This window comes from Accipiter gentilis, unplaced genomic scaffold (genome assembly GCF_929443795.1).
Source record: "Accipiter gentilis unplaced genomic scaffold, bAccGen1.1, whole genome shotgun sequence".
Classification (NCBI taxonomy): domain Eukaryota; kingdom Metazoa; phylum Chordata; class Aves; order Accipitriformes; family Accipitridae; genus Astur; species Astur gentilis.
The window spans coordinates 1,272,075-1,296,307 of record NW_026060823.1 but is presented as its reverse complement, the minus strand read 5'-3'; positions in this window follow the sequence as shown (position 1 = coordinate 1,296,307).

The following is a 24,233-nucleotide window of genomic DNA, read 5'->3' as shown; positions in this document are numbered from 1 at the left end:
TGGGATCTCCGGTCCCGAACGCGGAGGTCAAAACATTCTGGGAGACGCCTGGGAGGAGTCTTGCGTCGATCCCGCAAAAGAGAGCTTCCTGCAAAAGAGAAGAATCATCTAGGGTAGCCTCATTAGACAAGTCTGGGGCTGCTACCTGGGATCTCCAGCCCTTATAAGAAAAGGCCAGAAGACTCTAGGAGACATCTGGAAGGAATCACAGGAGATCCCGGAGGGCAGCGGTTCCTCCAAAAAAAAAAAAAACCTCAACGGTAGCTTCCTTGGAGGAGTCTGGGGCTTCTGACACCTTAGGTAGTTAAAGCAGAGGACAGGAGACTCTGGGAGATGCCTGGGAGGAGTCTCAGGTGGCTGTCAGAGCTGAGAGATTTCTCTACAGGAGAACAAAAATGTCTCGAACTACTTACTTGGAGGAGTCTGGGGCAGGTAGCTGGGATCTCCGGTCCTGAACGCAGAGGTCAAAACATTCTGGGAGACGCCTGGGAGGAGTCTTGCGTTGATCCCGCAGAAAAGAGCTTCCTGCAAAAGAGAAGAATCATCTTGGGTAGCCTCATTAGACAAGTCTGGGGCTGCTACCTGGGATCTCCAGCCCTTATAAGAAAAGGCCAGAAGACTCTAGGAGACGTCTGGAAGGAATCACAGGGGATCCCGGAGGGCAGCGGTTCCTCCAAAAAAGAAAAAAAACTCAACGGTAGCTTCCTTGGAGGAGTCTGGGGCTTCTGACACCTTAGGTAGTTAAAGCAGAGGACAGAAGACTCTGGGAGATGCCTGGGAGGAGTCTCAGGTGGCTGTCAGAGCTGAGAAATTTCTCTACAGGACAACAAAAATGTCTCGAGCTACTTACTTGGAGGAGCCTGGGGAAGGTAGCTGGGATCTCCGGTCCTGAACGCAGAGGTCAAAACATTCTGGGAGACGCCTGGGAGGAGTCTTGCGTTGATCCCGCAGAAAAGAGCTTCCTGCAAAAGAGAAGAATCATCTTGGGTAGCCTCATTAGACAAGTCTGGGGCTGCTACCTGGGATCTCCAGCCCTTATAAGAAAAGGCCAGAAGACTCTAGGAGACGTCTGGAAGGAATCACAGGGGATCCCGGAGGGCAGCGGTTCCTCCAAAAAAGAAAAAAACCTCAAAGGTAGCTTCCTTGGAGGAGTCTGGGGCTTCTACCTGACCCCTTAGGTAGGTAAAGCAGAGGACAGAAGACTCTGGGAGATGCCTGGGAGGAGTCTCAGGTGGCTGTCGGAGTTGAGAGATTTCTCTACAGGACAACAAAAATGTCTCGAGCTACTTACTTGGAGGAGTCTGGGGAAGGTAGCTGGGATCTCCGGTCCCGAACGCGGAGGTCAAAACATTCTGGGAGACGCCTGGGAGGAGTCTTGCGTCGATCCCGCAAAAGAGAGCTTCCTGCAAAAGAGAAGAATCATCTAGGGTAGCCTCATTAGACAAGTCTGGGGCTGCTACCTGGGATCTCCAGCCCTTATAAGAAAAGGCCAGAAGACTCTAGGAGACATCTGGAAGGAATCACAGGAGATCCCGGAGGGCAGCGGTTCCTCCAAAAAAAAAAAAAACCTCAACGGTAGCTTCCTTGGAGGAGTCTGGGGCTTCTGACACCTTAGGTAGTTAAAGCAGAGGACAGGAGATACTGGGAGATGCCTGGGAGGAGTCTCAGGTGGCTGTCAGAGCTGAGAGATTTCTCTACAGGAGAACAAAAATGTCTCGAGCTACTTACTTGGAGGAGTCTGGGGCAGGTAGATGGGATCTCCGGTCCTGAACGCAGAGGTCAAAACATTCTGGGAGACGCCTGGGAGGAGTCTTGCGTTGATCCCGCAGAAAAGAGCTTCCTGCAAAAGAGAAGAATCATCTTGGGTAGCCTCATTAGACAAGTCTGGGGCTGCTACCTGGGATCTCCAGCCCTTATAAGAAAAGGCCAGAAGACTCTAGGAGACGTCTGGAAGGAATCACAGGGGATCCCGGAGGGCAGCGGTTCCTCCAAAAAAGAAAAAAACCTCAACGGTAGCTTCCTTGGAGGAGTCTGGGGCTTCTACCTGACCCCTTAGGTAGGTAAAGCAGAGGACAGAAGACTCTGGGAGATGCCTGGGAGGAGTCTCAGGTGGCTGTCGGAGTTGAGAGATTTCTCTACAGGACAACAAAAATGTCTCGAGCTACTTACTTGGAGGAGTCTGGGGAAGGTAGCTGGGATCTCCGGTCCCGAACGCGGAGGTCAAAACATTCTGGGAGACGCCTGGGAGGAGTCTTGCGTTGATCCCGCAGAAAAGAGCTTCCTGCAAAAGAGAAGAATCATCTTGGGTAGCCTCATTAGACAAGTCTGGGGCTGCTACCTGGGATCTCCAGCCCTTATAAGAAAAGGCCAGAAGACTCTAGGAGACGTCTGGAAAGAATCACAGGGGATCCCGGAGGGCAGCGGTTCCTCCAAAAAAGAAAAAAACCTCAACGGTAGCTTCCTTGGAGGAGTCTGGGGCTTCTGACACCTTAGGTAGTTAAAGCAGAGGACAGAAGACTCTGGGAGATGCCTGGGAGGAGTCTCAGGTGGCTGTCAGAGCTGAGAAATTTCTCTACAGGAGAACAAAAATGTCTCGAGCTACTTACTTGGAGGAGTCTGGGGAAGGTAGCTGGGATCTCCGGTCCTGAACGCAGAGGTCAAAACATTCTGGGAGACGCCTGGGAGGAGTCTTGCGTTGATCCCGCAGAAAAGAGCTTCCTGCAAAAGAGAAGAATCATCTTGGGTAGCCTCATTAGACAAGTCTGGGGCTGCTACCTGGGATCTCCAGCCCTTATAAGAAAAGGCCAGAAGACTCTAGGAGACGTCTGGAAGGAATCACAGGAGATCCCGGAGGGCAGCGGTTCCTCCAAGAAAAGAAAAAAACCTCAACGGTAGCTTCCTTGGAGGAGTCTGGGGCTTCTGACACCTTAGGTAGTTAAAGCAGAGGACAGAAGACTCTGGGAGATGCCTGGGAGGAGTCTCAGGTGGCTGTCAGAGCTGAGAAATTTCTCTACAGGACAACAAAAATGTCTCGAGCTACTTACTTGGAGGAGTCTGGGGCAGGTAGATGGGATCTCCGGTCCTGAACGCAGAGGTCAAAACATTCTGGGAGACGCCTGGGAGGAGTCTTGCGTTGATCCCGCAGAAAAGAGCTTCCTGCAAAAGAGAAGAATCATCTTGGGTAGCCTCATTAGACAAGTCTGGGGCTGCTACCTGGGATCTCCAGCCCTTATAAGAAAAGGCCAGAAGACTCTAGGAGACGTCTGGAAGGAATCACAGGAGATCCCGGAGGGCAGCGGTTCCTCCAAGAAAAGAAAAAAAACTCAACGGTAGCTTCCTTGGAGGAGTCTGGGGCTTCTGACACCTTAGGTAGTTAAAGCAGAGGACAGAAGACTCTGGGAGATGCCTGGGAGGAGTCTCAGGTGGCTGTCAGAGCTGAGAAATTTCTCTACAGGACAACAAAAATGTCTCGAGCTACTTACTTGGAGGAGTCTGGGGCAGGTAGATGGGATCTCCGGTCCTGAACGCAGAGGTCAAAACATTCTGGGAGACGCCTGGGAGGAGTCTTGCGTTGATCCCGCAGAAAAGAGCTTCCTGCAAAAGAGAAGAATCATCTTGGGTAGCCTCATTAGACAAGTCTGGGGCTGCTACCTGGGATCTCCAGCCCTTATAAGAAAAGGCCAGAAGACTCTAGGAGACGTCTGGAAGGAATCACAGGGGATCCCGGAGGGCAGCGGTTCCTCCAAAAAAGAAAAAAACCTCAACGGTAGCTTCCTTGGAGGAGTCTGGGGCTTCTGACACCTTAGGTAGTTAAAGCAGAGGACAGAAGACTCTGGGAGATGCCTGGGAGGAGTCTCAGGTGGCTGTCAGAGCTGAGAAATTTCTCTACAGGAGAACAAAAATGTCTCGAGCTACTTACTTGGAGGAGTCTGGGGAAGGTAGCTGGGATCTCCGGTCCTGAACACAGAGGTCAAAACATTCTGGGAGACGCCTGGGAGGAGTCTTGCGTTGATCCCGCAGAAAAGAGCTTCCTGCAAAAGAGAAGAATCATCTTGGGTAGCCTCATTAGACAAGTCTGGGGCTGCTACCTGGGATCTCCAGCCCTTATAAGAAAAGGCCAGAAGACTCTAGGAGACGTCTGGAAGGAATCACAGGGGATCCCGGAGGGCAGCGGTTCCTCCAAAAAAGAAAAAAACCTCAACGGTAGCTTCCTTGGAGGAGTCTGGGGCTTCTACCTGACCCCTTAGGTAGGTAAAGCAGAGGACAGAAGACTCTGGGAGATGCCTGGGAGGAGTCTCAGGTGGCTGTCGGAGTTGAGAGATTTCTCTACAGGACAACAAAAATGTCTCGAGCTACTTACTTGGAGGAGTCTGGGGAAGGTAGCTGGGATCTCCGGTCCCGAACGCGGAGGTCAAAACATTCTGGGAGACGCCTGGGAGGAGTCTTGCGTCGATCCCGCAAAAGAGAGCTTCCTGCAAAAGAGAAGAATCATCTAGGGTAGCCTCATTAGACAAGTCTGGGGCTGCTACCTGGGATCTCCAGCCCTTATAAGAAAAGGCCAGAAGACTCTAGGAGACATCTGGAAGGAATCACAGGAGATCCCGGAGGGCAGCGGTTCCTCCAAAAAAGAAAAAAACCTCAACGGTAGCTTCCTTGGAGGAGTCTGGGGCTTCTGACACCTTAGGTAGTTAAAGCAGAGGACAGAAGACTCTGGGAGATGCCTGGGAGGAGTCTCAGGTGGCTGTCAGAGCTGAGAAATTTCTCTACAGGACAACAAAAATGTCTCGAGCTACTTACTTGGAGGAGTCTGGGGAAGGTAGCTGGGATCTCCGGTCCTGAACGCAGAGGTCAAAACATTCTGGGAGACGCCTGGGAGGAGTCTTGCGTTGATCCCGCAGAAAAGAGCTTCCTGCAAAAGAGAAGAATCATCTTGGGTAGCCTCATTAGACAAGTCTGGGGCTGCTACCTGGGATCTCCAGCCCTTATAAGAAAAGGCCAGAAGACTCTAGGAGACGTCTGGAAGGAATCACAGGGGATCCCGGAGGGCAGCGGTTCCTCCAAAAAAGAAAAAAACCTCAACGGTAGCTTCCTTGGAGGAGTCTGGGGCTTCTGACACCTTAGGTAGTTAAAGCAGAGGACAGAAGACTCTGGGAGATGCCTGGGAGGAGTCTCAGGTGGCTGTCAGAGCTGAGAAATTTCTCTACAGGAGAACAAAAATGTCTCGAGCTACTTACTTGGAGGAGTCTGGGGAAGGTAGCTGGGATCTCCGGTCCCGAACGCGGAGGTCAAAACATTCTGGGAGACGCCTGGGAGGAGTCTTGCGTCGATCCCGCAAAAGAGAGCTTCCTGCAAAAGAGAAGAATCATCTAGGGTAGCCTCATTAGACAAGTCTGGGGCTGCTACCTGGGATCTCCAGCCCTTATAAGAAAAGGCCAGAAGACTCTAGGAGACGTCTGGAAGGAATCACAGGAGATCCCGGAGGGCAGCGGTTCCTCCAAAAAAAAAAAAAACCTCAACGGTAGCTTCCTTGGAGGAGTCTGGGGCTTCTGACACCTTAGGTAGTTAAAGCAGAGGACAGGAGACTCTGGGAGATGCCTGGGAGGAGTCTCAGGTGGCTGTCAGAGCTGAGAGATTTCTCTACAGGAGAACAAAAATGTCTCGAACTACTTACTTGGAGGAGTCTGGGGCAGGTAGATGGGATCTCCGGTCCTGAACGCAGAGGTCAAAACATTCTGGGAGACGCCTGGGAGGAGTCTTGCGTTGATCCCGCAGAAAAGAGCTTCCTGCAAAAGAGAAGAATCATCTTGGGTAGCCTCATTAGACAAGTCTGGGGCTGCTACCTGGGATCTCCAGCCCTTATAAGAAAAGGCCAGAAGACTCTAGGAGACGTCTGGAAGGAATCACAGGGGATCCCGGAGGGCAGCGGTTCCTCCAAAAAAGAAAAAAAACTCAACGGTAGCTTCCTTGGAGGAGTCTGGGGCTTCTGACACCTTAGGTAGTTAAAGCAGAGGACAGAAGACTCTGGGAGATGCCTGGGAGGAGTCTCAGGTGGCTGTCAGAGCTGAGAAATTTCTCTACAGGACAACAAAAATGTCTCGAGCTACTTACTTGGAGGAGCCTGGGGAAGGTAGCTGGGATCTCCGGTCCTGAACGCAGAGGTCAAAACATTCTGGGAGACGCCTGGGAGGAGTCTTGCGTTGATCCCGCAGAAAAGAGCTTCCTGCAAAAGAGAAGAATCATCTTGGGTAGCCTCATTAGACAAGTCTGGGGCTGCTACCTGGGATCTCCAGCCCTTATAAGAAAAGGCCAGAAGACTCTAGGAGACGTCTGGAAGGAATCACAGGGGATCCCGGAGGGCAGCGGTTCCTCCAAAAAAGAAAAAAACCTCAAAGGTAGCTTCCTTGGAGGAGTCTGGGGCTTCTACCTGACCCCTTAGGTAGGTAAAGCAGAGGACAGAAGACTCTGGGAGATGCCTGGGAGGAGTCTCAGGTGGCTGTCGGAGTTGAGAGATTTCTCTACAGGACAACAAAAATGTCTCGAGCTACTTACTTGGAGGAGTCTGGGGAAGGTAGCTGGGATCTCCGGTCCCGAACGCGGAGGTCAAAACATTCTGGGAGACGCCTGGGAGGAGTCTTGCGTCGATCCCGCAAAAGAGAGCTTCCTGCAAAAGAGAAGAATCATCTAGGGTAGCCTCATTAGACAAGTCTGGGGCTGCTACCTGGGATCTCCAGCCCTTATAAGAAAAGGCCAGAAGACTCTAGGAGACATCTGGAAGGAATCACAGGAGATCCCGGAGGGCAGCGGTTCCTCCAAAAAAAAAAAAAACCTCAACGGTAGCTTCCTTGGAGGAGTCTGGGGCTTCTGACACCTTAGGTAGTTAAAGCAGAGGACAGGAGATACTGGGAGATGCCTGGGAGGAGTCTCAGGTGGCTGTCAGAGCTGAGAGATTTCTCTACAGGAGAACAAAAATGTCTCGAGCTACTTACTTGGAGGAGTCTGGGGCAGGTAGATGGGATCTCCGGTCCTGAACGCAGAGGTCAAAACATTCTGGGAGACGCCTGGGAGGAGTCTTGCGTTGATCCCGCAGAAAAGAGCTTCCTGCAAAAGAGAAGAATCATCTTGGGTAGCCTCATTAGACAAGTCTGGGGCTGCTACCTGGGATCTCCAGCCCTTATAAGAAAAGGCCAGAAGACTCTAGGAGACGTCTGGAAGGAATCACAGGGGATCCCGGAGGGCAGCGGTTCCTCCAAAAAAAAAAAAAACCTCAACGGTAGCTTCCTTGGAGGAGTCTGGGGCTTCTACCTGACCCCTTAGGTAGGTAAAGCAGAGGACAGAAGACTCTGGGAGATGCCTGGGAGGAGTCTCAGGTGGCTGTCGGAGTTGAGAGATTTCTCTACAGGACAACAAAAATGTCTCGAGCTACTTACTTGGAGGAGTCTGGGGCAGGTAGATGGGATCTCCGGTCCTGAACGCAGAGGTCAAAACATTCTGGGAGACGCCTGGGAGGAGTCTTGCGTTGATCCCGCAGAAAAGAGCTTCCTGCAAAAGAGAAGAATCATCTTGGGTAGCCTCATTAGACAAGTCTGGGGCTGCTACCTGGGATCTCCAGCCCTTATAAGAAAAGGCCAGAAGACTCTAGGAGACGTCTGGAAGGAATCACAGGGGATCCCGGAGGGCAGCGGTTCCTCCAAAAAAGAAAAAAAACTCAACGGTAGCTTCCTTGGAGGAGTCTGGGGCTTCTGACACCTTAGGTAGTTAAAGCAGAGGACAGAAGACTCTGGGAGATGCCTGGGAGGAGTCTCAGGTGGCTGTCAGAGCTGAGAAATTTCTCTACAGGACAACAAAAATGTCTCGAGCTACTTACTTGGAGGAGCCTGGGGAAGGTAGCTGGGATCTCCGGTCCTGAACGCAGAGGTCAAAACATTCTGGGAGACGCCTGGGAGGAGTCTTGCGTTGATCCCGCAGAAAAGAGCTTCCTGCAAAAGAGAAGAATCATCTTGGGTAGCCTCATTAGACAAGTCTGGGGCTGCTACCTGGGATCTCCAGCCCTTATAAGAAAAGGCCAGAAGACTCTAGGAGACGTCTGGAAGGAATCACAGGGGATCCCGGAGGGCAGCGGTTCCTCCAAAAAAGAAAAAAACCTCAACGGTAGCTTCCTTGGAGGAGTCTGGGGCTTCTGACACCTTAGGTAGTTAAAGCAGAGGACAGAAGACTCTGGGAGATGCCTGGGAGGAGTCTCAGGTGGCTGTCAGAGCTGAGAAATTTCTCTACAGGAGAACAAAAATGTCTCGAGCTACTTACTTGGAGGAGTCTGGGGAAGGTAGCTGGGATCTCCGGTCCCGAACGCAGAGGTCAAAACATTCTGGGAGACGCCTGGGAGGAGTCTTGCGTCGATCCCGCAGAAAAGAGCTTCCTGCAAAAGAGAAGAATCATCTTGGGTAGCCTCATTAGACAAGTCTGGGGCTGCTACCTGGGATCTCCAGCCCTTATAAGAAAAGGCCAGAAGACTCTAGGAGACGTCTGGAAGGAATCACAGGGGATCCCGGAGGGCAGCGGTTCCTCCAAAAAAGAAAAAAACCTCAACGGTAGCTTCCTTGGAGGAGTCTGGGGCTTCTACCTGACCCCTTAGGTAGGTAAAGCAGAGGACAGAAGACTCTGGGAGATGCCTGGGAGGAGTCTCAGGTGGCTGTCGGAGTTGAGAGATTTCTCTACAGGACAACAAAAATGTCTCGAGCTACTTACTTGGAGGAGTCTGGGGAAGGTAGCTGGGATCTCCGGTCCCGAACGCGGAGGTCAAAACATTCTGGGAGACGCCTGGGAGGAGTCTTGCGTCGATCCCGCAAAAGAGAGCTTCCTGCAAAAGAGAAGAATCATCTAGGGTAGCCTCATTAGACAAGTCTGGGGCTGCTACCTGGGATCTCCAGCCCTTATAAGAAAAGGCCAGAAGACTCTAGGAGACATCTGGAAGGAATCACAGGAGATCCCGGAGGGCAGCGGTTCCTCCAAAAAAGAAAAAAACCTCAACGGTAGCTTCCTTGGAGGAGTCTGGGGCTTCTGACACCTTAGGTAGTTAAAGCAGAGGACAGAAGACTCTGGGAGATGCCTGGGAGGAGTCTCAGGTGGCTGTCAGAGCTGAGAAATTTCTCTACAGGACAACAAAAATGTCTCGAGCTACTTACTTGGAGGAGTCTGGGGAAGGTAGCTGGGATCTCCGGTCCCGAACGCAGAGGTCAAAACATTCTGGGAGACGCCTGGGAGGAGTCTTGCGTTGATCCCGCAGAAAAGAGCTTCCTGCAAAAGAGAAGAATCATCTTGGGTAGCCTCATTAGACAAGTCTGGGGCTGCTACCTGGGATCTCTAGCCCTTATAAGAAAAGGCCAGAAGACTCTAGGAGACGTCTGGAAGGAATCACAGGGGATCCCGGAGGGCAGCGGTTCCTGCAAAAAAGAAAAAAACCTCAACGGTAGCTTCCTTGGAGGAGTCTGGGGCTTCTGACACCTTAGGTAGTTAAAGCAGAGGACAGAAGACTCTGGGAGATGCCTGGGAGGAGTCTCAGGTGGCTGTCAGAGCTGAGAAATTTCTCTACAGGACAACAAAAATGTCTCGAGCTACTTACTTGGAGGAGTCTGGGGAAGGTAGCTGGGATCTCCGGTCCCGAACGCGGAGGTCAAAACATTCTGGGAGACGCCTGGGAGGAGTCTTGCGTCGATCCCGCAAAAGAGAGCTTCCTGCAAAAGAGAAGAATCATCTAGGGTAGCCTCATTAGACAAGTCTGGGGCTGCTACCTGGGATCTCCAGCCCTTATAAGAAAAGGCCAGAAGACTCTAGGAGACATCTGGAAGGAATCACAGGAGATCCCGGAGGGCAGCGGTTCCTCCAAAAAAAAAAAAAACCTCAACGGTAGCTTCCTTGGAGGAGTCTGGGGCTTCTGACACCTTAGGTAGTTAAAGCAGAGGACAGAAGACTCTGGGAGATGCCTGGGAGGAGTCTCAGGTGGCTGTCAGAGCTGAGAAATTTCTCTACAGGAGAACAAAAATGTCTCGAGCTACTTACTTGGAGGAGTCTGGGGAAGGTAGCTGGGATCTCCGGTCCTGAACGCAGAGGTCAAAACATTCTGGGAGACGCCTGGGAGGAGTCTTGCGTTGATCCCGCAGAAAAGAGCTTCCTGCAAAAGAGAAGAATCATCTTGGGTAGCCTCATTAGACAAGTCTGGGGCTGCTACCTGGGATCTCCAGCCCTTATAAGAAAAGGCCAGAAGACTCTAGGAGACGTCTGGAAGGAATCACAGGGGATCCCGGAGGGCAGCGGTTCCTCCAAAAAAGAAAAAAACCTCAACGGTAGCTTCCTTGGAGGAGTCTGGGGCTTCTACCTGACCCCTTAGGTAGGTAAAGCAGAGGACAGAAGACTCTGGGAGATGCCTGGGAGGAGTCTCAGGTGGCTGTCGGAGTTGAGAGATTTCTCTACAGGACAACAAAAATGTCTCGAGCTACTTACTTGGAGGAGTCTGGGGAAGGTAGCTGGGATCTCCGGTCCCGAACGCGGAGGTCAAAACATTCTGGGAGACGCCTGGGAGGAGTCTTGCGTCGATCCCGCAAAAGAGAGCTTCCTGCAAAAGAGAAGAATCATCTAGGGTAGCCTCATTAGACAAGTCTGGGGCTGCTACCTGGGATCTCCAGCCCTTATAAGAAAAGGCCAGAAGACTCTAGGAGACATCTGGAAGGAATCACAGGAGATCCCGGAGGGCAGCGGTTCCTCCAAAAAAGAAAAAAACCTCAACGGTAGCTTCCTTGGAGGAGTCTGGGGCTTCTACCTGACACCTTAGGTAGTTAAAGCAGAGGACAGAAGACTGGGAGATGCCTGGGAGGAGTCTCAGGTGGCTGTCGGAGTTGAGAAATTTCTCTACAGGAAAACAAAAATGTCTCGAGCTACTTACTTGGAGGAGTCTGGGGAAGGTAGCTGGGATCTCCGGTCCCGAACGCGGAGGTCAAAACATTCTGGGAGACGCCTGGGAGGAGTCTTGCGTCGATCCCGCAAAAGAGAGCTTCCTGCAAAAGAGAAGAATCATCTAGGGTAGCCTCATTAGACAAGTCTGGGGCTGCTACCTGGGATCTCCAGCCCTTATAAGAAAAGGCCAGAAGACTCTAGGAGACATCTGGAAGGAATCACAGGAGATCCCGGAGGGCAGCGGTTCCTCCAAAAAAAAAAAAAACCTCAACGGTAGCTTCCTTGGAGGAGTCTGGGGCTTCTGACACCTTAGGTAGTTAAAGCAGAGGACAGGAGATACTGGGAGATGCCTGGGAGGAGTCTCAGGTGGCTGTCAGAGCTGAGAGATTTCTCTACAGGAGAACAAAAATGTCTCGAACTACTTACTTGGAGGAGTCTGGGGCAGGTAGATGGGATCTCCGGTCCCGAACGCAGAGGTCAAAACATTCTGGGAGACGCCTGGGAGGAGTCTTGCGTTGATCCCGCAGAAAAGAGCTTCCTGCAAAAGAGAAGAATCATCTTGGGTAGCCTCATTAGACAAGTCTGGGGCTGCTACCTGGGATCTCCAGCCCTTATAAGAAAAGGCCAGAAGACTCTAGGAGACGTCTGGAAGGAATCACAGGGGATCCCGGAGGGCAGCGGTTCCTCCAAAAAAGAAAAAAACCTCAACGGTAGCTTCCTTGGAGGAGTCTGGGGCTTCTACCTGACCCCTTAGGTAGGTAAAGCAGAGGACAGAAGACTCTGGGAGATGCCTGGGAGGAGTCTCAGGTGGCTGTCGGAGTTGAGAGATTTCTCTACAGGACAACAAAAATGTCTCGAGCTACTTACTTGGAGGAGTCTGGGGAAGGTAGCTGGGATCTCCGGTCCCGAACGCGGAGGTCAAAACATTCTGGGAGACGCCTGGGAGGAGTCTTGCGTCGATCCCGCAAAAGAGAGCTTCCTGCAAAAGAGAAGAATCATCTTGGGTAGCCTCATTAGACAAGTCTGGGGCTGCTACCTGGGATCTCCAGCCCTTATAAGAAAAGGCCAGAAGACTCTAGGAGACATCTGGAAGGAATCACAGGAGATCCCGGAGGGCAGCGGTTCCTCCAAGAAAAGAAAAAAACCTCAACGGTAGCTTCCTTGGAGGAGTCTGGGGCTTCTGACACCATAGGTAGTTAAAGCAGAGGACAGAAGACTCTGGGAGATGCCTGGGAGGAGTCTCAGGTGGCTGTCAGAGCTGAGAAATTTCTCCACAGGAGAACAAAAATGTCTCGAGCTACTTACTTGGAGGAGTCTGGGGAAGGTAGCTGGGATCTCCGGTCCTGAACGCAGAGGTCAAAACATTCTGGGAGACGCCTGGGAGGAGTCTTGCGTTGATCCCGCAGAAAAGAGCTTCCTGCAAAAGAGAAGAATCATCTTGGGTAGCCTCATTAGACAAGTCTGGGGCTGCTACCTGGGATCTCCAGCCCTTATAAGAAAAGGCCAGAAGACTCTAGGAGACGTCTGGAAGGAATCACAGGGGATCCCGGAGGGCAGCGGTTCCTCCAAAAAAGAAAAAAACCTCAAAGGTAGCTTCCTTGGAGGAGTCTGGGGCTTCTACCTGACCCCTTAGGTAGGTAAAGCAGAGGACAGAAGACTGGGAGATGCCTGGGAGGAGTCTCAGGTGGCTGTCGGAGTTGAGAGATTTCTCTACAGGACAACAAAAATGTCTCGAGCTACTTACTTGGAGGAGTCTGGGGAAGGTAGCTGGGATCTCCGGTCCCGAACGCGGAGGTCAAAACATTCTGGGAGACGCCTGGGAGGAGTCTTGCGTCGATCCCGCAAAAGAGAGCTTCCTGCAAAAGAGAAGAATCATCTAGGGTAGCCTCATTAGACAAGTCTGGGGCTGCTACCTGGGATCTCCAGCCCTTATAAGAAAAGGCCAGAAGACTCTAGGAGACATCTGGAAGGAATCACAGGAGATCCCGGAGGGCAGCGGTTCCTCCAAAAAAAAAAAAAACCTCAACGGTAGCTTCCTTGGAGGAGTCTGGGGCTTCTGACACCTTAGGTAGTTAAAGCAGAGGACAGGAGATACTGGGAGATGCCTGGGAGGAGTCTCAGGTGGCTGTCAGAGCTGAGAAATTTCTCTACAGGACAACAAAAATGTCTCGAGCTACTTACTTGGAGGAGTCTGGGGCAGGTAGATGGGATCTCCGGTCCTGAACGCAGAGGTCAAAACATTCTGGGAGACGCCTGGGAGGAGTCTTGCGTTGATCCCGCAGAAAAGAGCTTCCTGCAAAAGAGAAGAATCATCTTGGGTAGCCTCATTAGACAAGTCTGGGGCTGCTACCTGGGATCTCCAGCCCTTATAAGAAAAGGCCAGAAGACTCTAGGAGACGTCTGGAAGGAATCACAGGGGATCCCGGAGGGCAGCGGTTCCTCCAAAAAAGAAAAAAACCTCAACGGTAGCTTCCTTGGAGGAGTATGGGGCTTCTGACACCTTAGGTAGTTAAAGCAGAGGACAGAAGACTCTGGGAGATGCCTGGGAGGAGTCTCAGGTGGCTGTCAGAGCTGAGAAATTTCTCTACAGGAGAACAAAAATGTCTCGAGCTACTTACTTGGAGGAGTCTGGGGAAGGTAGCTGGGATCTCCGGTCCTGAACGCAGAGGTCAAAACATTCTGGGAGACGCCTGGGAGGAGTCTTGCGTTGATCCCGCAGAAAAGAGCTTCCTGCAAAAGAGAAGAATCATCTTGGGTAGCCTCATTAGACAAGTCTGGGGCTGCTACCTGGGATCTCCAGCCCTTATAAGAAAAGGCCAGAAGACTCTAGGAGACGTCTGGAAGGAATCACAGGGGATCCCGGAGGGCAGCGGTTCCTCCAAAAAAGAAAAAAACCTCAACGGTAGCTTCCTTGGAGGAGTCTGGGGCTTCTACCTGACCCCTTAGGTAGGTAAAGCAGAGGACAGAAGACTCTGGGAGATGCCTGGGAGGAGTCTCAGGTGGCTGTCGGAGTTGAGAGATTTCTCTACAGGACAACAAAAATGTCTCGAGCTACTTACTTGGAGGAGTCTGGGGAAGGTAGCTGGGATCTCCGGTCCCGAACGCGGAGGTCAAAACATTCTGGGAGACGCCTGGGAGGAGTCTTGCGTCGATCCCGCAAAAGAGAGCTTCCTGCAAAAGAGAAGAATCATCTAGGGTAGCCTCATTAGACAAGTCTGGGGCTGCTACCTGGGATCTCCAGCCCTTATAAGAAAAGGCCAGAAGACTCTAGGAGACGTCTGGAAGGAATCACAGGGGATCCCGGAGGGCAGCGGTTCCTGCAAAAAAGAAAAAAACCTCAACGGTAGCTTCCTTGGAGGAGTCTGGGGCTTCTGACACCTTAGGTAGTTAAAGCAGAGGACAGAAGACTCTGGGAGATGCCTGGGAGGAGTCTCAGGTGGCTGTCAGAGCTGAGAAATTTCTCTACAGGACAACAAAAATGTCTCGAGCTACTTACTTGGAGGAGTCTGGGGAAGGTAGCTGGGATCTCCGGTCCCGAACGCGGAGGTCAAAACATTCTGGGAGACGCCTGGGAGGAGTCTTGCGTCGATCCCGCAAAAGAGAGCTTCCTGCAAAAGAGAAGAATCATCTAGGGTAGCCTCATTAGACAAGTCTGGGGCTGCTACCTGGGATCTCCAGCCCTTATAAGAAAAGGCCAGAAGACTCTAGGAGACATCTGGAAGGAATCACAGGAGATCCCGGAGGGCAGCGGTTCCTCCAAAAAAAAAAAAAACCTCAACGGTAGCTTCCTTGGAGGAGTCTGGGGCTTCTGACACCTTAGGTAGTTAAAGCAGAGGACAGGAGACTCTGGGAGATGCCTGGGAGGAGTCTCAGGTGGCTGTCAGAGCTGAGAGATTTCTCTACAGGAGAACAAAAATGTCTCGAACTACTTACTTGGAGGAGTCTGGGGCAGGTAGATGGGATCTCCGGTCCTGAACGCAGAGGTCAAAACATTCTGGGAGACGCCTGGGAGGAGTCTTGCGTTGATCCCGCAGAAAAGAGCTTCCTGCAAAAGAGAAGAATCATCTTGGGTAGCCTCATTAGACAAGTCTGGGGCTGCTACCTGGGATCTCCAGCCCTTATAAGAAAAGGCCAGAAGACTCTAGGAGACATCTGGAAGGAATCACAGGGGATCCCGGAGGGCAGCGGTTCCTCCAAAAAAGAAAAAAAACTCAACGGTAGCTTCCTTGGAGGAGTCTGGGGCTTCTGACACCTTAGGTAGTTAAAGCAGAGGACAGAAGACTCTGGGAGATGCCTGGGAGGAGTCTCAGGTGGCTGTCAGAGCTGAGAAATTTCTCTACAGGAGAACAAAAATGTCTCGAGCTACTTACTTGGAGGAGTCTGGGGAAGGTAGCTGGGATCTCCGGTCCTGAACGCAGAGGTCAAAACATTCTGGGAGACGCCTGGGAGGAGTCTTGCGTTGATCCCGCAGAAAAGAGCTTCCTGCAAAAGAGAAGAATCATCTTGGGTAGCCTCATTAGACAAGTCTGGGGCTGCTACCTGGGATCTCCAGCCCTTATAAGAAAAGGCCAGAAGACTCTAGGAGACGTCTGGAAGGAATCACAGGGGATCCCGGAGGGCAGCGGTTCCTCCAAAAAAGAAAAAAACCTCAACGGTAGCTTCCTTGGAGGAGTCTGGGGCTTCTACCTGACCCCTTAGGTAGGTAAAGCAGAGGACAGAAGACTCTGGGAGATGCCTGGGAGGAGTCTCAGGTGGCTGTCGGAGTTGAGAGATTTCTCTACAGGACAACAAAAATGTCTCGAGCTACTTACTTGGAGGAGTCTGGGGAAGGTAGCTGGGATCTCCGGTCCCGAACGCGGAGGTCAAAACATTCTGGGAGACGCCTGGGAGGAGTCTTGCGTCGATCCCGCAAAAGAGAGCTTCCTGCAAAAGAGAAGAATCATCTAGGGTAGCCTCATTAGACAAGTCTGGGGCTGCTACCTGGGATCTCTAGCCCTTATAAGAAAAGGCCAGAAGACTCTAGGAGACGTCTGGAAGGAATCACAGGGGATCCCGGAGGGCAGCGGTTCCTGCAAAAAAGAAAAAAACCTCAACGGTAGCTTCCTTGGAGGAGTCTGGGGCTTCTGACACCTTAGGTAGTTAAAGCAGAGGACAGAAGACTCTGGGAGATGCCTGGGAGGAGTCTCAGGTGGCTGTCAGAGCTGAGAAATTTCTCTACAGGACAACAAAAATGTCTCGAGCTACTTACTTGGAGGAGTCTGGGGAAGGTAGCTGGGATCTCCGGTCCCGAACGCGGAGGTCAAAACATTCTGGGAGACGCCTGGGAGGAGTCTTGCGTCGATCCCGCAAAAGAGAGCTTCCTGCAAAAGAGAAGAATCATCTAGGGTAGCCTCATTAGACAAGTCTGGGGCTGCTACCTGGGATCTCCAGCCCTTATAAGAAAAGGCCAGAAGACTCTAGGAGACATCTGGAAGGAATCACAGGAGATCCCGGAGGGCAGCGGTTCCTCCAAAAAAAAAAAAAACCTCAACGGTAGCTTCCTTGGAGGAGTCTGGGGCTTCTGACACCTTAGGTAGTTAAAGCAGAGGACAGGAGACTCTGGGAGATGCCTGGGAGGAGTCTCAGGTGGCTGTCAGAGCTGAGAGATTTCTCTACAGGAGAACAAAAATGTCTCGAACTACTTACTTGGAGGAGTCTGGGGCAGGTAGATGGGATCTCCGGTCCTGAACGCAGAGGTCAAAACATTCTGGGAGACGCCTGGGAGGAGTCTTGCGTTGATCCCGCAGAAAAGAGCTTCCTGCAAAAGAGAAGAATCATCTTGGGTAGCCTCATTAGACAAGTCTGGGGCTGCTACCTGGGATCTCCAGCCCTTATAAGAAAAGGCCAGAAGACTCTAGGAGACATCTGGAAGGAATCACAGGGGATCCCGGAGGGCAGCGGTTCCTCCAAAAAAGAAAAAAAACTCAACGGTAGCTTCCTTGGAGGAGTCTGGGGCTTCTGACACCTTAGGTAGTTAAAGCAGAGGACAGAAGACTCTGGGAGATGCCTGGGAGGAGTCTCAGGTGGCTGTCAGAGCTGAGAAATTTCTCTACAGGAGAACAAAAATGTCTCGAGCTACTTACTTGGAGGAGTCTGGGGAAGGTAGCTGGGATCTCCGGTCCTGAACGCAGAGGTCAAAACATTCTGGGAGACGCCTGGGAGGAGTCTTGCGTTGATCCCGCAGAAAAGAGCTTCCTGCAAAAGAGAAGAATCATCTTGGGTAGCCTCATTAGACAAGTCTGGGGCTGCTACCTGGGATCTCCAGCCCTTATAAGAAAAGGCCAGAAGACTCTAGGAGACGTCTGGAAGGAATCACAGGGGATCCCGGAGGGCAGCGGTTCCTCCAAAAAAGAAAAAAACCTCAACGGTAGCTTCCTTGGAGGAGTCTGGGGCTTCTACCTGACCCCTTAGGTAGGTAAAGCAGAGGACAGAAGACTGGGAGATGCCTGGGAGGAGTCTCAGGTGGCTGTCGGAGTTGAGAGATTTCTCTACAGGAAAACAAAAATGTCTCGAGCTACTTACTTGGAGGAGTCTGGGGAAGGTAGCTGGGATCTCCGGTCCCGAACGCGGAGGTCAAAACATTCTGGGAGACGCCTGGGAGGAGTCTTGCGTCGATCCCGCAAAAGAGAGCTTCCTGCAAAAGAGAAGAATCATCTAGGGTAGCCTCATTAGACAAGTCTGGGGCTGCTACCTGGGATCTCCAGCCCTTATAAGAAAAGGCCATAAGACTCTAGGAGACATCTGGAAGGAATCACAGGAGATCCCGGAGGGCAGCGGTTCCTCCAAAAAAAAAAAAAACCTCAACGGTAGCTTCCTTGGAGGAGTCTGGGGCTTCTGACACCTTAGGTAGTTAAAGCAGAGGACAGGAGATACTGGGAGATGCCTGGGAGGAGTCTCAGGTGGCTGTCAGAGCTGAGAGATTTCTCTACAGGAGAACAAAAATGTCTCGAACTACTTACTTGGAGGAGTCTGGGGCAGGTAGATGGGATCTCCGGTCCTGAACGCAGAGGTCAAAACATTCTGGGAGACGCCTGGGAGGAGTCTTGCGTTGATCCCGCAGAAAAGAGCTTCCTGCAAAAGAGAAGAATCATCTTGGGTAGCCTCATTAGACAAGTCTGGGGCTGCTACCTGGGATCTCCAGCCCTTATAAGAAAAGGCCAGAAGACTCTAGGAGACGTCTGGAAGGAATCACAGGGGATCCCGGAGGGCAGCGGTTCCTCCAAAAAAGAAAAAAACCTCAACGGTAGCTTCCTTGGAGGAGTCTGGGGCTTCTACCTGACCCCTTAGGTAGGTAAAGCAGAGGACAGAAGACTCTGGGAGATGCCTGGGAGGAGTCTCAGGTGGCTGTCGGAGTTGAGAGATTTCTCTACAGGACAACAAAAATGTCTCGAGCTACTTACTTGGAGGAGTCTGGGGAAGGTAGCTGGGATCTCCGGTCCCGAACGCGGAGGTCAAAACATTCTGGGAGACGCCTGGGAGGAGTCTTGCGTCGATCCCGCAAAAGAGAGCTTCCTGCAAAAGAGAAGAATCATCTTGGGTAGCCTCATTAGACAAGTCTGGGGCTGCTACCTGGGATCTCCAGCCCTTATAAGAAAAGGCCAGAAGACTCTAGGAGACATCTGGAAGGAATCACAGGAGATCCCGGAGGGCAGCGGTTCCTCCAAGAAAAGAAAAAAACCTCAACGGTAGCTTCCTTGGAGGAGTCTGGGGCTTCTGACACCTTAGGTAGTTAAAGCAGAGGACAGAAGACTCTGGGAGATGCCTGGGAGGAGTCTCAGGTGGCTGTCAGAGCTGAGAAATTTCTCTACAGGAGAACAAAAATGTCTCGAGCTACTTACTTGGAGGAGTCTGGGGAAGGTAGCTGGGATCTCCGGTCCTGAACGCAGAGGTCAAAACATTCTGGGAGACGCCTGGGAGGAGTCTTGCGTTGATCCCGCAGAAAAGAGCTTCCTGCAAAAGAGAAGAATCATCTTGGGTAGCCTCATTAGACAAGTCTGGGGCTGCTACCTGGGATCTCCAGCCCTTATAAGAAAAGGCCAGAAGACTCTAGGAGACGTCTGGAAGGAATCACAGGAGATCCCGGAGGGCAGCGGTTCCTCCAAGAAAAGAAAAAAACCTCAACGGTAGCTTCCTTGGAGGAGTCTGGGGCTTCTGACACCTTAGGTAGTTAAAGCAGAGGACAGAAGACTCTGGGAGATGCCTGGGAGGAGTCTCAGGTGGCTGTCAGAGCTGAGAAATTTCTCTACAGGACAACAAAAATGTCTCGAGCTACTTACTTGGAGGAGTCTGGGGCAGGTAGATGGGATCTCCGGTCCTGAACGCAGAGGTCAAAACATTCTGGGAGACGCCTGGGAGGAGTCTTGCGTTGATCCCGCAGAAAAGAGCTTCCTGCAAAAGAGAAGAATCATCTTGGGTAGCCTCATTAGACAAGTCTGGGGCTGCTACCTGGGATCTCCAGCCCTTATAAGAAAAGGCCAGAAGACTCTAGGAGACGTCTGGAAGGAATCACAGGGGATCCCGGAGGGCAGCGGTTCCTCCAAAAAAGAAAAAAACCTCAACGGTAGCTTCCTTGGAGGAGTCTGGGGCTTCTGACACCTTAGGTAGTTAAAGCAGAGGACAGAAGACTCTGGGAGATGCCTGGGAGGAGTCTCAGGTGGCTGTCAGAGCTGAGAAATTTCTCTACAGGACAACAAAAATGTCTCGAGCTACTTACTTGGAGGAGTCTGGGGCAGGTAGATGGGATCTCCGGTCCTGAACGCAGAGGTCAAAACATTCTGGGAGACGCCTGGGAGGAGTCTTGCGTTGATCCCGCAGAAAAGAGCTTCCTGCAAAAGAGAAGAATCATCTTGGGTAGCCTCATTAGACAAGTCTGGGGCTGCTACCTGGGATCTCCAGCCCTTATAAGAAAAGGCCAGAAGACTCTAGGAGACGTCTGGAAGGAATCACAGGGGATCCCGGAGGGCAGCGGTTCCTCCAAAAAAGAAAAAAACCTCAACGGTAGCTTCCTTGGAGGAGTCTGGGGCTTCTGACACCTTAGGTAGTTAAAGCAGAGGACAGAAGACTCTGGGAGATGCCTGGGAGGAGTCTCAGGTGGCTGTCAGAGCTGAGAAATTTCTCTACAGGAGAACAAAAATGTCTCGAGCTACTTACTTGGAGTAGTCTGGGGAAGGTAGCTGGGATCTCCGGTCCTGAACACAGAGGTCAAAACATTCTGGGAGACGCCTGGGAGGAGTCTTGCGTTGATCCCGCAGAAAAGAGCTTCCTGCAAAAGAGAAGAATCATCTTGGGTAGCCTCATTAGACAAGTCTGGGGCTGCTACCTGGGATCTCCAGCCCTTATAAGAAAAGGCCAGAAGACTCTAGGAGACGTCTGGAAGGAATCACAGGGGATCCCGGAGGGCAGCGGTTCCTCCAAAAAAGAAAAAAACCTCAACGGTAGCTTCCTTGGAGGAGTCTGGGGCTTCTACCTGACCCCTTAGGTAGGTAAAGCAGAGGACAGAAGACTCTGGGAGATGCCTGGGAGGAGTCTCAGGTGGCTGTCGGAGTTGAGAGATTTCTCTACAGGACAACAAAAATGTCTCGAGCTACTTACTTGGAGGAGTCTGGGGAAGGTAGCTGGGATCTCCGGTCCCGAACGCGGAGGTCAAAACATTCTGGGAGACGCCTGGGAGGAGTCTTGCGTCGATCCCGCAAAAGAGAGCTTCCTGCAAAAGAGAAGAATCATCTAGGGTAGCCTCATTAGACAAGTCTGGGGCTGCTACCTGGGATCTCCAGCCCTTATAAGAAAAGGCCAGAAGACTCTAGGAGACATCTGGAAGGAATCACAGGAGATCCCGGAGGGCAGCGGTTCCTCCAAAAAAAAAAAAAAAACCTCAACGGTAGCTTCCTTGGAGGAGTCTGGGGCTTCTGACACCTTAGGTAGTTAAAGCAGAGGACAGGAGACTCTGGGAGATGCCTGGGAGGAGTCTCAGGTGGCTGTCAGAGCTGAGAGATTTCTCTACAGGAGAACAAAAATGTCTCGAACTACTTACTTGGAGGAGTCTGGGGCAGGTAGATGGGATCTCCGGTCCTGAACGCAGAGGTCAAAACATTCTGGGAGACGCCTGGGAGGAGTCTTGCGTTGATCCCGCAGAAAAGAGCTTCCTGCAAAAGAGAAGAATCATCTTGGGTAGCCTCATTAGACAAGTCTGGGGCTGCTACCTGGGATCTCCAGCCCTTATAAGAAAAGGCCAGAAGACTCTAGGAGACGTCTGGAAGGAATCACAGGAGATCCCGGAGGGCAGCGGTTCCTCCAAGAAAAGAAAAAAACCTCAACGGTAGCTTCCTTGGAGGAGTCTGGGGCTTCTGACACCTTAGGTAGTTAAAGCAGAGGACAGAAGACTCTGGGAGATGCCTGGGAGGAGTCTCAGGTGGCTGTCAGAGCTGAGAAATTTCTCTACAGGACAACAAAAATGTCTCGAGCTACTTACTTGGAGGAGTCTGGGGCAGGTAGATGGGATCTCCGGTCCTGAACGCAGAGGTCAAAACATTCTGGGAGACGCCTGGGAGGAGTCTTGCGTTGATCCCGCAGAAAAGAGCTTCCTGCAAAAGAGAAGAATCATCTTGGGTAGCCTCATTAGACAAGTCTGGGGCTGCTACCTGGGATCTCCAGCCCTTATAAGAAAAGGCCAGAAGACTCTAGGAGACGTCTGGAAGGAATCACAGGGGATCCCGGAGGGCAGCGGTTCCTCCAAAAAAGAAAAAAACCTCAACGGTAGCTTCCTTGGAGGAGTCTGGGGCTTCTGACACCTTAGGTAGTTAAAGCAGAGGACAGAAGACTCTGGGAGATGCCTGGGAGGAGTCTCAGGTGGCTGTCAGAGCTGAGAAATTTCTCTACAGGACAACAAAAATGTCTCGAGCTACTTACTTGGAGGAGTCTGGGGCAGGTAGATGGGATCTCCGGTCCTGAACGCAGAGGTCAAAACATTCTGGGAGACGCCTGGGAGGAGTCTTGCGTTGATCCCGCAGAAAAGAGCTTCCTGCAAAAGAGAAGAATCATCTTGGGTAGCCTCATTAGACAAGTCTGGGGCTGCTACCTGGGATCTCCAGCCCTTATAAGAAAAGGCCAGAAGACTCTAGGAGACGTCTGGAAGGAATCACAGGGGATCCCGGAGGGCAGCGGTTCCTCCAAAAAAGAAAAAAACCTCAACGGTAGCTTCCTTGGAGGAGTCTGGGGCTTCTGACACCTTAGGTAGTTAAAGCAGAGGACAGAAGACTCTGGGAGATGCCTGGGAGGAGTCTCAGGTGGCTGTCAGAGCTGAGAAATTTCTCTACAGGAGAACAAAAATGTCTCGAGCTACTTACTTGGAGTAGTCTGGGGAAGGTAGCTGGGATCTCCGGTCCTGAACACAGAGGTCAAAACATTCTGGGAGACGCCTGGGAGGAGTCTTGCGTTGATCCCGCAGAAAAGAGCTTCCTGCAAAAGAGAAGAATCATCTTGGGTAGCCTCATTAGACAAGTCTGGGGCTGCTACCTGGGATCTCCAGCCCTTATAAGAAAAGGCCAGAAGACTCTAGGAGACGTCTGGAAGGAATCACAGGGGATCCCGGAGGGCAGCGGTTCCTCCAAAAAAGAAAAAAACCTCAACGGTAGCTTCCTTGGAGGAGTCTGGGGCTTCTACCTGACCCCTTAGGTAGGTAAAGCAGAGGACAGAAGACTCTGGGAGATGCCTGGGAGGAGTCTCAGGTGGCTGTCGGAGTTGAGAGATTTCTCTACAGGACAACAAAAATGTCTCGAGCTACTTACTTGGAGGAGTCTGGGGAAGGTAGCTGGGATCTCCGGTCCCGAACGCGGAGGTCAAAACATTCTGGGAGACGCCTGGGAGGAGTCTTGCGTCGATCCCGCAAAAGAGAGCTTCCTGCAAAAGAGAAGAATCATCTAGGGTAGCCTCATTAGACAAGTCTGGGGCTGCTACCTGGGATCTCCAGCCCTTATAAGAAAAGGCCAGAAGACTCTAGGAGACATCTGGAAGGAATCACAGGAGATCCCGGAGGGCAGCGGTTCCTCCAAAAAAAAAAAAAAAACCTCAACGGTAGCTTCCTTGGAGGAGTCTGGGGCTTCTGACACCTTAGGTAGTTAAAGCAGAGGACAGGAGACTCTGGGAGATGCCTGGGAGGAGTCTCAGGTGGCTGTCAGAGCTGAGAGATTTCTCTACAGGAGAACAAAAATGTCTCGAACTACTTACTTGGAGGAGTCTGGGGCAGGTAGATGGGATCTCCGGTCCTGAACGCAGAGGTCAAAACATTCTGGGAGACGCCTGGGAGGAGTCTTGCGTTGATCCCGCAGAAAAGAGCTTCCTGCAAAAGAGAAGAATCATCTTGGGTAGCCTCATTAGACAAGTCTGGGGCTGCTACCTGGGATCTCCAGCCCTTATAAGAAAAGGCCAGAAGACTCTAGGAGACGTCTGGAAGGAATCACAGGGGATCCCGGAGGGCAGCGGTTCCTCCAAAAAAGAAAAAAACCTCAACAGTAGCTTCCTTGGAGGAGTCTGGGGCTTCTACCTGACCCCTTAGGTAGTTAAAGCAGAGGACAGAAGGCTCTGGGAGATGCCTGGGAGGAGTCTCAGGTGGCTGTCAGAGCTGAGAAATTTCTCTACAGGAGAACAAAAATGTCTCGAGCTACTTACTTGGAGGAGTCTGGGGAAGGTAGCTGGGATCTCCGGTCCTGAACGCAGAGGTCAAAACATTCTGGGAGACGCCTGGGAGGAGTCTTGCGTTGATCCCGCAGAAAAGAGCTTCCTGCAAAAGAGAAGAATCATCTTGGGTAGCCTCATTAGACAAGTCTGGGGCTGCTACCTGGGATCTCCAGCCCTTATAAGAAAAGGCCAGAAGACTCTAGGAGACGTCTGGAAGGAATCACAGGGGATCCCGGAGGGCAGCGGTTCCTCCAAAAAAGAAAAAAACCTCAACGGTAGCTTCCTTGGAGGAGTCTGGGGCTTCTACCTGACCCCTTAGGTAGGTAAAGCAGAGGACAGAAGACTCTGGGAGATGCCTGGGAGGAGTCTCAGGTGGCTGTCGGAGTTGAGAGATTTCTCTACAGGACAACAAAAATGTCTCGAGCTACTTACTTGGAGGAGTCTGGGGAAGGTAGCTGGGATCTCCGGTCCCGAACGCGGAGGTCAAAACATTCTGGGAGACGCCTGGGAGGAGTCTTGCGTCGATCCCGCAAAAGAGAGCTTCCTGCAAAAGAGAAGAATCATCTAGGGTAGCCTCA